Below are 16,477 nucleotides of genomic sequence, written 5' to 3' on the forward strand. Positions count from 1 at the left end.
CGCACCTGCAGCGTATGGAAGTTCCCAGTCTAGGGGTCCAAGCCACAGGAGCACCAGATCCAAGCCACGTCTGTGGCCTATACCACAGCTCATGGCAAAGCTGGATCCTTAACCCACTGAGCAAGGCCAGGGGTCGAACCTGCATCCTCATAGATACTAGTCGGGTTCATTACCACTGAGCCACAACAGGCACTCCAGAGAAAGTTAAAGTTTTTGTTTGTTTTTCTTTTTCGGTTGCCCTGCAGCATATGTGCCAGGTCAGAGATTCGCTTTAAGCCGAGGTTTTACCCTAAGCCACAGCTATGGCAATGCCAGATCCTTAACCCACTGTCCTAACCGGGATCCAACTGGCATCCCAAGTGCTCCCAAGATGCTGCCAATCCCATTGTACCACAGTGGGAACTCCTCTCAGGAAGGTTCTGCTCCTGCCATTTTTCCGATCTGACCTCCCAAGTGTCCACCTTCTGCCCCTGCCCCGGACTCCCAGGCTTCCCGCCCTCCAGTCCCCAGACCTGCTGTGTCTCCTTCCAGCTTCTGTCTCAACTTGGTTGCCCGTCCAGCCCACCATCCCCCTCTGGGAGATAATGTGCACTGTGAAGGACTAACTTCACCACACCCACACGGTAAGAGCACCTGCTTACTGGGCACTGACTGGGTGCCCTGCCTGGCTTTGTTCTTTCTTGCTCATGCTGGGTCTTCACACGAATGTGCTTGTCCGATCCTGTGTGTTTCTTGGAGGTTGGTGCAATCACCACCCCATTTAAAAGATAGAAAAACTGAGGCGCAAGTCGTTCAACAACCTGCTTGGCATCACGACTAGGGAGTGTCAGGTTTAAACTTTCCAAGCAGTCTCAGTCTACGCTCTAGCTCCTAACTCTCTTTTCTTGCCACTGTATGACCCTAGAGTGCAGAGGAATTGGGGAAAGGAGCATCATTTTGTCCTTTGGATGTCAGAGTTTCATTTTTTGGCTTGTTTTTAATCAAAAATCTTTTTATTCCGGAGCTGGATGTCTCAAGTTTCCCCTGGTTCTATTCCGCTGCTGTTTCATCTCCTTCTGAGGAAGGCATTCTCTAAATCTTACTGAACGGTCTTTTACTTAGAAACAGGCATATTTTCTCTTGCTCTGTCATCTGTTGAGATGGAAAACTGCCAATCAGCATGTTCTTTCTCATGCTTGAAAGTAGTCTTACCATGTCTCAGAACTTCTCTGAGCAAGAGGGACCTGGCCCCTTTCCACTAGACTGGTTTCCTGTCCCCTGCCCTGAGAAGACGGAGGTGGGGGGACAGACTCCCTCCTTCCGCTGGTTTCTTGCTGGACAGTATGGGTCACACAGAGAGTGAACAAACTCTTCCCCTGCTCAGAGTTTTATTTTAGCTTAATTTGTCATTTTCATGTTCTAGAACATTTAGACAGGAAATAAAAGAAAGAGGTAGTGAAAAGGAGTTCCCATTGTGGTTCAGCAGTTAACAACCCCAAGTAGTATCCATGAGGATGCAGGTTCAACCCTGGTCTTGCTCAATGGGTTAAGGATCCGGCTTTGCCGTGAGCTGTGATGTAGGTCACGGAGGTGGCTTGGATCTAGCATTGCTGTGGCTGTGGCGTAGGCTGGCATCTACAGCTCTGATTTGACCCCTAACCTGGGAACTTCCATATGCCACACCTATGGCCTAAAAAGAAGAAAAAAAAAAAGAATTAGTGGAAAAAAAGTTACCCCTAAGACCTCTCTCCTGACATTTTATACAGGTTAGAAACTTACTTTGAGCCCAAGGGCCTGCTTCTATGCTGGGCACTGCTCGCCCTGAGGTTCTTACCCTCTGAGCTGGTGAGCATCAAAAGTAGCTTTGAACAATCTCCATTTCAACCAGTATTTACTGAGCATCTGTTGTGCAGGGATTCTTCTGCACACTTGGGAACATCAGCGAACAAAGATCCCTGTCCTAATGGAGTTTACATTCTAGTGGGAAAGGAAGACAACTAATTGATAAATGCTGTAGCAAAAAAGAGAGGAAAGGCACTGGGGTACATGGTTTGGGTGTGAAGCTGCAGTATTAGATGAGAATCAGGACCCCCTAAGAGAGTCAGCTTTTAGTCAAGACTTGAAAAAGGTAAAGGATTTAGCCATGCGGGTATCTGGGGATCCAGCATTTCAGGCAGTGGAATAGCTAAAGCCTCAGAGAAAAAAATCCAACACAGGGAGTTCCTGTCGTGACTCAGTGGTAACGAACCTGACTAGTATCCATGAGGACATGGGTTTGATACCTGGCCTCACTCAGTGTGTTAAGGATCCGTCGTTGCCATGAGCTGTGGTGGAGGTCACAGACGTGGCTTGGATCCCACACTGTTGTGGCTGTGGTGTAGGTTGGCAGCTGTAGCTCCGATTTGACCCCTAGCCTGGGAACTTCCATATGCTGCCAGTGCGGCCCTAGAAAGACAAAAAAGCAAAAAGGAAAAAAAAAAATCCAACACAAACATCAAGAAGGGGCCACCCAAAAGATAAGGAATCTGAGAAAGGGCCAAGCTGAGGGAGGAAGGAGGCTGGCATGCCTATGCTAATTGCACTGTGGCTGCCCTGCTGGGTGGGAGGATTTACCTGACCCTGGCGGCCAGGTTCTGCCCAAACCTCTGTGCCAAGGGAAATTAGCTCTGATCCAGGCTCTTTTACCACTAACACCATGACCTTGAGCAAGTCGCATACTCCCTGGGCTTCAGTGGCCCCGGCTGTAAAAGAAGACAGGCAACATCTGGCCATTACCTGGTCTTCTGCTCACCAGGCTCCTGAGTGCACTTCATGATAATAATAGTAGTAACAATAGCAGTTACAATAATAACACTAATAAAATTGCAAAGAAGATGGCAATTATAGCATTTTTGGGGGAGTGAATAAGAGAATGATTCTTATTATGGAGACTTTTTAAAATCAAAAGCAAAGCCATCTAACTTCTGTGGTTTCTGAGGAAAAGAAAGATAAGACTATGGCCTTTGGTCAGGAAAAAAATGAGGTGAAAGAGGCAAGGGCTTCCTCTCACCAGCATTTAACCGTCATCCCTTTGTGGGAACTGGGCTCTGAGGCCCCTCTGGGCTGCTCCCTGAAAACATTTCCTTAGCTGAGCTTCAGAACATCTGCAAGCAGCCAACTGTCAGTTTGGGAAGGTTTGGAAAGTATTATGTAAGATAAAAAAACGGTCTTTGACAAATTAAAAAGATAAAACCTGGCAGAGTTTCCTAGCCTTTAGGCTGTAGGTGCCAGAAATGCAAAAATGTGTTCTTACAATCTACTGAGTTGTTAAAAAAGAGGGATTTGAGAGTACCATATTTTCAGACACTTGGTTTTGCCCAAACTCCAGGATTCAGGGCCCTGTGGGATTTCCCTACCCAAGACAGACAGGAGTGTTTGGTTTTTTTAGTGCCAGGACAGAGTTGGGGTGGCCCTGCTGGGGAAACAGGACTAACAAAGAAATGTTCCCCCAGAAAGTACATCCAGAGAGGAAAGCTTATGTGAGAGGTCACAGAACAGGTGTAAGTCAGGGTCTGAAGTCCAACTGCCAAGAGTCAAATCGTACTTGGATTTATACCTCTCTGTGCCTCAGTTTCCTCAACAGTATAGGAGGTATAAAAATGATGCTTCAGATGAAACTTTCTACAGAAAAGAAACAAACTCATGGACTTGGAGAGCAGACTTGTGATTGCTCAGGGGAAGGGAGAGGGAGTGGGATGGACCGGGAGTTTAGGGTTAATAGATGGAAACTATCGCATCTGGAGTGGATAAGCAATGAGATCCTGCTGTATAGCACAGGGAACTATACCTATGTCTGTGATGGAACATGATGGAGGATAATGTGAGAAAAAGAATATGTGTGCATATATGTGTGTGACTGGGGCAATTTGCTGTACAGAAATTGACAGAACAATGTAAATCAACTACAATAGAAAAAAGAAAAACCTAATAAAATAAAATGTGAATTACAAAAATGATGCTTACTGCCCAGGCCAGCTAAGATGATCAAGTGAATTAACACAATGAAGTCTTTCAAATTGTATGTATGTCCTAGTGAAACAGCCAATAGTGGGTGCTTTTGTCTTTGGGTTGCATGGGTTCTTCCTAAGAATGTCTGAATATTTTTCATTGACAGCCATCTATTTAGGGACATTTAGGTGCAAACATTTGCAGGTCATACCTCTCTCTTCTTTCTAATCAATATATTTTTCTTTTTTTGGCCACCCCACAGTATATGAAGTTTTGAGGGCCAGGGATCAGATCTGAGCCACAGCTGTGGCAACACTGGATCCCTAACCTACTGTGCTAGCAGGGGATCAAATCTGGGTCGCAGCACTCCTAAGATGGCGCTGATCCCGTGGCACCACGGCGGGAACTCCTAATCCGTATTTTTCTTAATCTTAAAAAGAGCCTCCATTTTCTTTCTTTCTTCTCTTTCTTTTTTTTCTTTTAAGACCACACCGGAAGCATATGGTGTTCTCAGGCTAGGGGTTGAATCGGAGCTATAGCCTACACCACAGCCACAGCAACATCAGAGCCAAGCCATATCTGTAACCTACACCACAGCTCATGGCAATGCCGGATTCTTACCCACTGATCGAGGCCGGGGATCCAACCCGAATCCTCATGGATACTGGTTGGGTTCGTTTCCACTGTGCTGCAGTGGGAACTTTTCCAAAGCCTCCATTTTCTAAGCCAACACTGTCCAATAGAAAAATAATGCAAGCCACAAGGCCATATATGCTTTCAGATTTTCTGGTACCTACATTTTAAAAAGTAAAATGAAACAGCTGAAATTAATTTAATTTTATTTATTTTTTTATTTTCCCACTGTACAGCAAGGGAATCAAGTTATCCTTACATGTATACATTACATTTACATTTTTTCCCCACCCTTTGTTCTGTTGCAACATGAGTATCTAGACAAAGTTCTCAATGCTACTCAGCAGGATCTCCTTGTAAATCTATTCTAAGTTGTGTCTGATAACCCCAAGCTCCGATCCCTCCCACTCCCTCCCTCTCCCATCAGGCAGCCACAAGTCTTTTCTCCAAGTCCATGATTTTCTTTTCTGAAGAGATGTTCATTTGTGCTGGATATTAAATTCCAGTTATAAGTGATATCATATGGTATTTGTCTTTGTCTTTCTGGCTCATTTCACTCAGTATGAGATTCTCCAGTTCCATCCATGTTGCTGCAAATGGCATTATGTCATTCTTTTTTATGGCTGAGTAGTATTCCATTGTGTATATATACCACATCTTCCGAATCCAATCATCTGTTGATGGACATTTGGGTTGTTTCCATGTCCTGGCTATTGTGAACAGTGCTGCAATGAACATGCGGGTGCATGTGTCTCTTTTAAGTAGTTTTGTCCGGATATATGCCCAAGAGTGGGATTGTGGGGTCATATGGAAATTCTATGTATAGATTTCTCAGGTATCTCCAAACTGTTCTCCATAGTAGCTGTACCAGTTTACATTCCCACCAACAGTGCAGGAGGGTTCCCTTTTCTCCACAGCCCCTCCAGCACTTGTTATTTGTGGATTTATTAATGATGGCCATTCTGACTGGTGTGAGGTGGTATCTCATGGTAGTTTTGATTTGCATTTCTCTTATAATCAACGATGTTGAGCATTTTTTCATGTGTTTGCTGGCCATCTGTATATCTTCCTTGGAGAAATGTTTATTCAGGTCTTTTGCCCATTTTTCCATTGATTGATTGGCTTTTTTGCTGTTGGGTTGTATAAGTTGTTTATATATTCTAGAGATTAAGCCCTTGTCGGCTGCATCATTTGAAACTATTTTCTCCCATTTTGAAAGTTGTCTTTTTGTTTTCTTTTTGGTTTCCTTTGCTGTACAAAAGCTTTTCAGTTTGATTAGGTCCCATGGGTTTATTTTTGCTCTAATTTCTATTGCTTTGGGAGACTGACCTGAGAAAACATTCATGATGTTGATGTCAGAGAGTGTTTTGCCTGTGTTCTCTTCTAGGAGTTTGATGGTGTCCTGTCGTATATTTAAGTCTTTCAGCCATTTTGAGTTTATTTTTGTGCATGGTGTGAGGGTGTGTTCTAGTTTCATTGCTTTGCATGCAGCTGTCCAGGTTTCCCAGCTGAAATTAATTTTAATAATACATTTTAACCTAATATATCTAAAATACCTATTTCAACATATGATCAATATAAAAATTATTAACGAGATTTTAAATTCTTTTTTCCTTACCATATCTATGAAATCCATTGTATATTTTACAAATACAGCACATCTCAATTCAGACTAGCCTCACTTCAAGCATTTAATAGCCACATGAGGCTACCATGATGAACAGCATGGTTCTAAATGACAAGAGGATTATTCTTAGCAGGGAGCTTCGGGTGGACCAGTCAGGCTGGGCTCTCTCCCAATCACCACCATGATAACCAGAAAGGATTCTAGGGTGGGGGTCTTCTGGTCATAGGGAACAAGGAGGTTCTTATGCAAGCCCTACAAGTCCAACAATGTGGTTTTGAACTGAGATCTATTGAGCAAGCTCTTGCTTACCCCTAACGGTCTTTCAGTCTTTCGCTCCCTCCACACTAACCCCATTCTCTACCTCCTGTCTCGAGGATTAAAATCTAAAATAAGTTTATCCATGGTATCATCCTCTATTAAAATGCAAATGTTGGGATAACACCTTCATTGAGTATTCCCTGAGATAGAGATTAGGATGGGAAGTAGAATGTCTTTGGGGGTTCTGGTTGCAAGCTCTGGGAAATGGCACTGTCTGAAAGCCAGCAGGCATGCAGAACTGATTCGGCAGGGTCGTGGCCTTTCATGAGCCCTTTCTGTACAGGTCACTTGGCTCTAATGGGAACCTCATTAGCCAAAGGTGGCACATGAGAGTGAGAGCAGACACCCATATTCTGAGCACCTTGGGTTGATATTTTTCTAGGTGAATGAATCTGAATCTAAAAACTACATCAGATGTCCCCTAAAGTAGGAATTTTTCACACTTGCTAAGCCCACCCATTCCCAGCAGCCTCAAAAAAGCAGAGACTGCCCCTACTTCCCCAGGGAAATACCCATTGATTCCTGAGAAAATTTCAATTTTGTCTTTAGAGGAGGATGTGCCTTGGGGAAGACTGGCTTGATCTGAGGACAGGACCTCCTTTCTTCATCTCTCCCTCTTCCCATTCTGTTGTTTTAGGGTGAATTTGCACATCTTTCCTCAAATCCATTATTATAAGTTTGGCAGAAGGATGTCTCATTTTCCTATTACCAAGCTCTTAAAAAGAGTGGAAGGCACCTCACCTTCCCCCCATGAGCTAGTACAATTATTACCTACGTGGATAATCTAACATCTGGAAAGAAACTATTCCTGTTTCTGTGAAGTTGGACCATCCACTTAACCCACAACTGTTCTTTCCCTTTAGCCTTCCTGACTGCTTTTTCCCCTCCAACCTGCTTTTATCAGGCAGCTCCTGAGTGCTGATTTCTGACTCAACTTCTTTAGTCTTACTGTTTCCCAAGGGAAGTGTCCAAATAATGCTCTCCATTACTAGTTTTTTTCTTTTTTTGGTCTTTTTGCCTTTTTCTAGGGCCGCACCGTGGCATATGGAAGTTCCCAGGCTAGGGATGGAATTGGAGCTGTAGCCTCTGGCCTATGCCAAAGCCACAGCAACGTGGGATCCAAGCCATGTCTGCGACCTACACCACAGCTCACGGCAATGCCAGATCCTTAACCCACTGAGCAAGGCCAGGGATCGAACCTGAGACCTCATGGTTCCTAGTCCGAATCGTTAACCACTGAGCCACGACAGGAACTCCCATTACTAGTTTTTAAATTTACTTTTGAGTTCCCTTTGTGGTACAGTGGAAAAGAATCCGACTAGGAACCATGAGGTTGTGGGTTCAGACCCTAGCTTCACTCAGTGGATCAAGGATCTGGCATTGCTGTGAGCTGTGGTGTAGTGTAGGTTGCAGATGTGGCTCAGATCCAGCATTGCTATGGCTGTGGCATAGGCCAGCAGCTGTAGCTCCGATTCAACCCCTAGCCTGGGAACTTCCATATGCTATGCATGAGGCCCTAAAAGACAAATAAACAACATTTTTTTTTTGTCTTTTGCTATTTCTTGGGCCGCTCCCACGGCATATGGAGGTTCCCAGGCTAGGGGTCGAATCGGAGCTGTAGCTGCCGACCTACGCCAGAGCCACAGCAACGCGGGATCCGAGCCGCGTCTGCAACCTACACCACAGCTCACGGCAACGCCGGATCGTCAACCCACTGAGCAAGGGCAGGGATCGAACCCGCAACCTCATGGTTCCTAGTCGGATTCGCTAACCACTGTGCCATGACGGGAACTCCTAAACAACATTTTTAAAAACAGTTTTTAAAATTACTTTTGTAGTAATCAACCTATTATTAGGTGTTTTTTCGCCATCGATCACTAATATAATACATAATCTTATTCTACAAAATTTGGCACAGTCTAGAAAGAATGAAGAAGATACACTTGTCATCCTACTGCCTAGAAAACACCACTGTTACCTTTTTGGTAATCGACAGTTATTTGAACCCATTATATTCTATGCCAGTCAAAACTACATCCCTGGAATAATCTACATATGAAGACAAGACTGAGAATACGCAACAAAATAGAAGATTCAATACAGATTTCATTCAGTATCCATTCACTCAGTGCCTTCTGGGAATAAGCAAAAACATGCTAACCTTGACTAGAAGTTTAGTCCATTGGGGATGTCATCAAATAAAGGTCATCAAATGCAGAGCATATCATTGAGGTCAGAAGAGCAACTGATTCCAGCAGTAGATTCTGTCTGTTTGGGTGGAGAGTAGGCTGTATCCTGTCAATTCTTTAGTGGGGATTAAGGTTTCCTGTGAGAAAAATATTTACTGTCCATGTAATAATGTGACCAAATGGGGAAGCTTCTAAATAGCATTAAACTAAGCGATTCTGGGGAGCTCCCATAATGGTGCAGCGAAAAAGAATCTGACTAGTATCCATGAGGAGGCAGGTTCCACCCCTGGCCCTGCTCAGTGGGTCAGTGATCTGGTGTTGCCATGAGCTGCGGTGTAGGTCATAGATTCGGCTCAGATCCCCCATTGCTATAGCTATGGTGTAGGCTGGCAGCTATAACTCCAATTTGACCCCTAACCTAGAAACTGGCATATGCCGTGAGTGCGGCCCTAAAAAGACAAACACACAAATAAACTACGTGATTCTGTTCATTTTTCACGTTAGTGACTAATATAAAAGAGAAGCCTAGGCATTCCCGTCATGGTTCAGTGGTTAACAAATCCGACTAGGAACCATGAGGTTGTGGGTTCGATCCCTGGTTTTGCTCAGTGGGTTGAGGATCTGGCATTGCCTTGAGCTGTGGTGTAGGTCACAGACGAGGCTCGGATCCCGTGTTGCTGTGGCTGTGGCGTAGGCAGGTGGCTACAGCTCTGATTAGACCCCTAGCCTGGGAACTTTCACATGCCATGGGTGTGGCCCTAAAAAAAAAAAAAGACAAAAGACAAAAAAAAGAAGCCTAGAATCTGGCAAAAAATAAGAACCAACTAAAGTGTAGTAACTTAATTGGTAAATGTGGTCAGCCTGGGAGGATAGAAATCATCAGGCCGTTGAAGATCTGGTTGATGTTCTGCAGTTACAAAGGGGTAAGAACTTTTCTTAGTGACCAATAACCTTCATTATAATCTCAGGTGAGTGGAATTTCAGTACATAGGTGCTTGGGAGAGTAAGGATTGAGGTTGGGTTGTGAAGCTGAGGAAATACTGTCACTGAATTTAGGAACTTGGATAGCTTGTTAATTGGCTGGAACTGACAACCAAGTTGGTTCTGGAGATGCTCATGGGGACAGACAGTACCACAGAGTAAGGTGTAAAAAAAAAGTCTATGAGAAGATGAGTGGGACCCCAGTGTGCAAGCAGCTGATGTGTGATACTGTGAATTACCGAAGGTAGGACATGGCAGCGGTAATTTCGGGATGGAAGTGATGAGGGAGTTGTCCTTTCTTTTTTTTTTTTTCTTGTCTTTTTAGGGCTGCACCCGCGGCATATGGAGTTTCCCAGGCTAGGGGTTGAATTGGAGCCGTAGCCGCTGGCCTACACCACGGCCACAGCCACAGCAACGTGGGATCGGAGACGAGACTGAAACCTACACCACAGCTCACAGCAACACCGGATCCTTAACCCACTGATCGAGACCAGGGATTGAACCTGCATCCTTATGGATGCTAGTCGGATTCCTTTCCGCCGAGCCACTACAGAAACTCAGAGTTGTCCTTTCCTTTAAGTCTCCTTTTGCCATTCCTCAACTGCCCACTTTTCCAGAGTAAACATATATTAAACTTTAATAAAATATAATTTACTAAAGATGTAAAAAATAATTTAGAATAGCATCGATAGATAGTATGTCTTGGGAAAAAGATAAGACTTAAGCAGACAAATAAGGACCTCATTTACTGATTCATTTTTCAAAGGGTTTTTTTTTTTTTTTGGCTTTTTACCTTTTCTAGGGCCACTTCCCGTGGCATATGGAGATTCCCAGGCTAGGGGTCGAATCAGAGCTGTAGCTGCCGGCCTACGCCAGAGCCACAGCAACACGGGATCTGAGCCACGTCTGTGACCTACACCACAGCTCACGGCAACACCGGATCAGTTACCCACTGAGCAAGGCCAGGCCAGGGATCGAACCCACAACCTCGTGGTTCCTAGTCAGATTTGTTAACCACTGAGCCATGACAGGAACTCCCAAAGGGTATTTTTTAATTAAAGTGTAGTTGATTTACAATGTTGTGCCAATTTCTGCTTTACAGCAGAGCAACCCAGTCATACATATATATGTAGTCTTTTCCTTACATTATCTTCCTCCATGGTCTATCCCAAGAGATGGGATATAGTTCCCTATGCTATACAGTAGGAACTTATTGTTTATCCATTCTTTTTTTTTTTGGTCTTTTGTCTTTTTAGGGCCACACTCATGGCATATGGAAGTTCCAAGGCTAGGAGTCCAACTGGAGCTATAGCTGCAGGCCCATGCCAGAGCCATAGCAATGCTAGATCCAAGCCTCATCTGTGACCTACACCGTAGCTCACAGCAATGCCAGATCCTTAACCCACTGAGCGAGGCCAGGGATCGAACCCACAACCTCATGGTTCCTAGTTGGATTCGTTTCCACTGCGCCATGACAGGAATTCTGTTTATCCATTCTAAATGAAATAGTTTGCATCTACTAACCCCAAACTCCCAGTCCATCCCACTCCCTCCCTTCAAAGGGCCTAATCGTTCACTCCTGTCCTCTCATGTCTGAAATATTTCCTGAGATCCATTTTCAATATTTTTGATCACTGTGAAAATATTCCCAAGAAAAGCAGTATAGCCCCTTGTTCCCAGTTATTTATGTCAATAATTTTCAGCAAGTTCTGTTGCAACTTTTGTTTCTTCAAAGCCCTATAATTTTGGAATTGGAATGTCATATTCTACCAGACTCTAGGTGGCATTTGAGAAGTTCTTTTTTTTTTTTTTTTTTTTTTTTTTAATTTGGAGGAGTTCCCGTCTTGGCTCAGTGGTTAACGAACCCAACTAGGATCCATGAGGATTCGGGTTCGATCCCTGGCCTTGCTCAGCGGGTTGGGGATCTGGTGTTGCTGTGAGCTGTGGTGTAGATTGCGGACGAGGCTTGGATCCTGCATGGCTGTGTCTGTGACATAGGCCAGCAGCCGTAGCTCCTATTTGACCCCTAGCCTGGAAACCTCCATGTGCCACAGGTGCGGCCATAAAAAGACAAAAGACAGAATAAATAAATAATAAAAAACAGAATTTATTTTTTAGAACAGTTTTAGGTTCACAGTAGAGAAGAAGGTACAGAGATTTCTATATGCTCCCTACTCCCTTGTTCTTCAGCTTGTCAGTATGTAGACTTAAACTACGGCGGGGGGAAGGGACGCTCTTCCCCTCCCCCACTCCCAGTCCAAGATTAAAACTCTCAACTTTTATGTACTTGACAACACCTGAGGGAGCTTTTGGCGTAGGACTGTAGAAACCTTCCACGAGGGGCACCTGCTCCTGGGAAATGACGTGTGGCTACAGTGAGGAGAAGGGAGGATCAAGGAAAGGCCTCCGAAGATGCCTGTGAGCCTGTGCCCTCTTCCAGGGCACCCGTCCTGTGGATAACCATCCACTGATACTTGGCAAGAGGTCTAAGAACACATGTGGTAGCTGCTGTACCAGAGCATCAAGATACTTTTCAGTCTCCCCAGGCACTAAAGGGTGGAGGCTGGAATGAGTGTAGAACTGAAAGAAGGGGAAACTCAGAGGATGCCCAAGATCCAAGAATAAAGAAGTGGCTTTTTAAAAGAATTTTTTTTTTTTTCCTGCACAGTTCTCTTTTTAGTCAGGAGGTGTTTTCTTACTTCTATGGACTCCAGATAAATAAAGTTAACTTTTTAAAGGTTGATTTTTAAAAAAGTGTTTTATTATGGAAATTCTCAAGAAATACATTAAGGTAAAGAGACTGGTATAATGAACCCCCTTCCTCCCACTGCTCAGCTTTAGCTACTGCTAGCCTACTGCTACACCTCTCAAACTGCCCCCTCCTCAAACTGGGTCACTAAGAAGCAAATCCCAGTCATTTTATCATTCTAAACAGGAATATGTCAGTACGTACGGCTAAAAAAGAAGAAGACTAAAAGACTAAAAGGAAGACTTTTTTTTTTTAACTTTTAGGGCCGCACTCGTGGCATATGGAGGTTCCCAGGCTAGGGGTCCAACTGGAGCTACAGCTGCCAGCCTACACCACAGCCACTGCAATGCCAGATCCAAGCCTCACCTGCAACCTACACCATGGCTCACAGCAACACCGGATCCTTAACCCACTGAGGGAGGCCAAGGATCAAACCCGCATCCTCATGGATCCTGGTTGGGTTTGTTAACCACTGAGCCATGATGGGAACTCCTAAAAGAAGACTTCTGATGATCACAAATCTCAATCTTATTTCTTCCTCTTTTTTTTTTAAATTTTTATTTATTTATTTATTTTTGCTTTTTAGGGCCGCACCAGTGGCATATGGAGATTCTCAGGCTAGGGGTCCAATTGGAGCTACGGCTGCTGGCTTATGTCACAGCCACAGCCACATCAGATCTGAGCCATGTGTTTGACCTACAGCACTGCTCATGGCAGTGCTGGATTCTTAACCCACTGATCAAAGCTAGGGATAGAACCCAAAACCTCATGGTTCCTAGTCAGATTCATTTCTGCTGTGCCACAACGGGAACTCTTCTTCCTCATTCTTCATCTGTTACTGGACTTTGAATAAGGAAACCTAAATTCTAGACTTAGTTTTGCCATTCATCATCTATGTGACCAGAGGCAAGTCATACAACATTTCTGGACTTGTGCTTTTTCCCACCTTGGTAAGTGAGGTAGATGATTTCTAAGGTTTCTTCCAGTTCTAGAAATCATGTATTCTTGAAAAAGTCTTTCGGCCTCCAGAGACATAATATAGATCTGGTACAGGATCTATTTCCTGTTTGTTATTTTGGTGTAGTGCCCCGGTAAGAGTCAAGATCTTCTCAGTGAAGAGCCAAGAAAGTCCCAGAGGTTGCTGTGTGGCATAATCTTGAACTTGGAGCTTTAAGAAACCACTGAGTCCTGGAGCTGTCCCACGGAGCAGTTTTGTGCCGCACTCAGTGTCTCCTCTGACAATCTCAATTCATCTTAACAAGTGTCCTGCTGAATCATGATGGTGGGAATGTTCAAGTGCTCCAAATACACCTTTCAAAAGACCACCCTGGCAAAGATGTTCAACATCACTCATTATTAGAGAGATGCAAATCAAAACCATGATGAGGTACCACCTTACACCAGCCAGAATGGCCATCATCCAAAAGTCTACAAACAATAAGTGCTGGAGAGGGTGTGGAGAGAAAGGAACCCTAGTACACTGTTGGTGGGATTGTACATTGGTGCAACCACTGTGGAAAGCAGTATGGAGATTACTCAGAAAACTAAACATAGAACTACCATTTGATCCAGCAATCCCACTCCTGGGCATCTATCCAGAGAAAACCACAACTCACAAAGACACATGTACTCCGATGTTCACTGCAGCACTATTTACAACAGCCAAGACATGGAAACAACCTAAATGTCCATCGACAGAGGAGTGGATCCAGAAGATGTGGTACATATACACAATGGAATATTACTCAGCCATTAAAAATAACGAAATACCAGCATTTTTTGCAACATGGATGGACCTAGAAACTATCATGCTAAGTGAAGTCAGCCATACAATGAGACACCAACATCCAATGCTTTCACTGACATGTGGAATCTGATAAAAGGACAGACTGAACTTCTTTGCAGAACAGATGCTGACTCACAGACATTGAAAAACTTATGGTCTCTGGAGGAGACAGTTTGGGGGGTGGGGGGATGTGCCTGGGCTGTGGGATAGAAATCCTGTTAAATCAGATTGTTATGATCATTATACAACTACAGATGTGATTAATTCATTTGAGTAATAAAAAAATTAAAAAAAAAGACCACCCTGGAGAGTTCCCTGGTGGCTCAGCAGGTTAAGGATCTGGCAATCACTGCTGCAGTGCGGATTCCCTCTCTGGCCCTGGAACTTCCACATGCTGTGGGTGTGGTGGCCAAAAATAGCTAGTGAAGGGAGTTCCCGTCGTGGTGCAGTGGTTAACGAATCCGACTAGGAACCATGAGGTTGCGGGTTCGATCCCTGCCCTTGCTCAGTGGGTTGACGATCCGGCGTTGCCGTGAGCTGTGGTGTAGGTTGCAGATGCGGCTCGGATCCCGCATTGCTGTGGCTCTGGCGTAGGCTGGCAGCTACAGCTCCGATTCGAACCCTAGATTGGGAACCTCCATATGCCGTGGGAGCGGCCCAAAGAAATAGCAAAAAGACAAAAAAAAAAAAAAAAAGCTAGTGAAAAGCAATGCTTACACTTTTAGACAGCAAGGAATTGATGCCCGTTCTGTTCCAAGATGACTGCTAAGGATTAAGGACACCCGTTTTACAGGCAAATCAAATGAGTGTGAAGTAAAATAGGTGCATTTAAGTTTGACTGGTAAATGAAGGATTAAATCTGGCCTAGAATTTATCTGTTTTTAAAAAAATTTTATGGCTGTACCTGCAGCCTATGGAAGTTCCTGGACCAGGGACTGGATTCAGACACAGCTGAGACCTTTGTCACGGCTGCAGCGATGCTGGATCCTTTACCCCACTGTGCTGGGCTGGAGGTTGAACTCATATTCCTGCAGCAACCAGAGCCGCTGCAGTTAGGTTCTTAAGCCACTGTACCATGGCGAGAACTCCTAGGATTTTTCTTTTAAAAGCATCAAAAACTAGGAGTTCCCATTGTGGCGCAGTGGTTAACGAATCCGACTAGGAACCACGAGGTTGCGGGTTCAATCCCTGGCCTTGCTCAGTGGGTTAAGGACCCGGCGTTGTCCTGAGCTGTGGTGAAGGTTGCAGACGCGACTCGGATCCTGCGTTGCTGTGGCTCTGGCCGGTGGCTACAGCTCCGATTCGACCCCTAACCTGGGAACCTCCATATGCCGAGGAAGCAGCCCTAGAAAAGGCAGAAAGACAAAATAAAGCATGGAAAACTTTTTGTAGAGGTGGAGGCTTAGAGAAAGATAGGGGTCCCCTTTGGTTAATGGAAGAAGCTTTGGGCAGGAAGCTTTTGCTTTTTGAGTTTGCCCTGCCAACTCAACCCTCACGGCCAAGAGCTTTGATGGGCATCCTTTCACTGGCTTCCTACACCAGCCTTAGAACTAGAACGATGGGAGAGCACAGGGAAGGTGGCCCAGCATCTCTCAGCAGGTAAGGGAGCTCAGACCCAGGACTTGGGACTGCCTCAGGCATGTGTCCTGCTCCTCTACGGCTTGAAGAGGACTAGGGAAATGAAGTTGGAGGATGACTATTTGGAAAAAAAAAACTTGGTTGTCAGCGTAGCAGAAACAGAGCAAATGCTTATGACTGCTGCAAAAATTAAAAAAAAAAAAAAAAAATCCCGCCATGACACAAAGAAGTAAAAATTGAAGAACTGAAATGGAAAAAGCCTCCAAAATTACCATTTTAAAGCACAAGCTGTAATCAGCTCTGAGGTTTTGCAGGGAATTTATTGAAGCTATTGACAAGGATATTATTTTGATGCCATGGTTTTAAAGTGGAGGATAGGAGTTCCTGTTGTAGCTCAGTGGATTAAGAACTTGACTAGTATCCATGAGGATGCAGGTTCCATCCCTGGCCTTGCTCAGTGGGTTAAGGATGCAGCATTGCTGCAAGCTGCAGCATGGGTTGCTGTGACTGTGGTGTAGGCCAGAGGCTGCAGCTCTGATTCAACTCCTAGCCTGGGAACTTTAATATGCTGCAGGTTCAGCCTTAAAAAGAAAATAAATAAATAAATAAATAAATAAATAAATAAATAAATAAAGGATAGCATTAAAAGA

This window comes from Phacochoerus africanus, chromosome 15, assembly GCF_016906955.1.
Source record: "Phacochoerus africanus isolate WHEZ1 chromosome 15, ROS_Pafr_v1, whole genome shotgun sequence".
In the NCBI taxonomy this organism is placed as follows: Eukaryota; Metazoa; Chordata; class Mammalia; order Artiodactyla; family Suidae; genus Phacochoerus; species Phacochoerus africanus.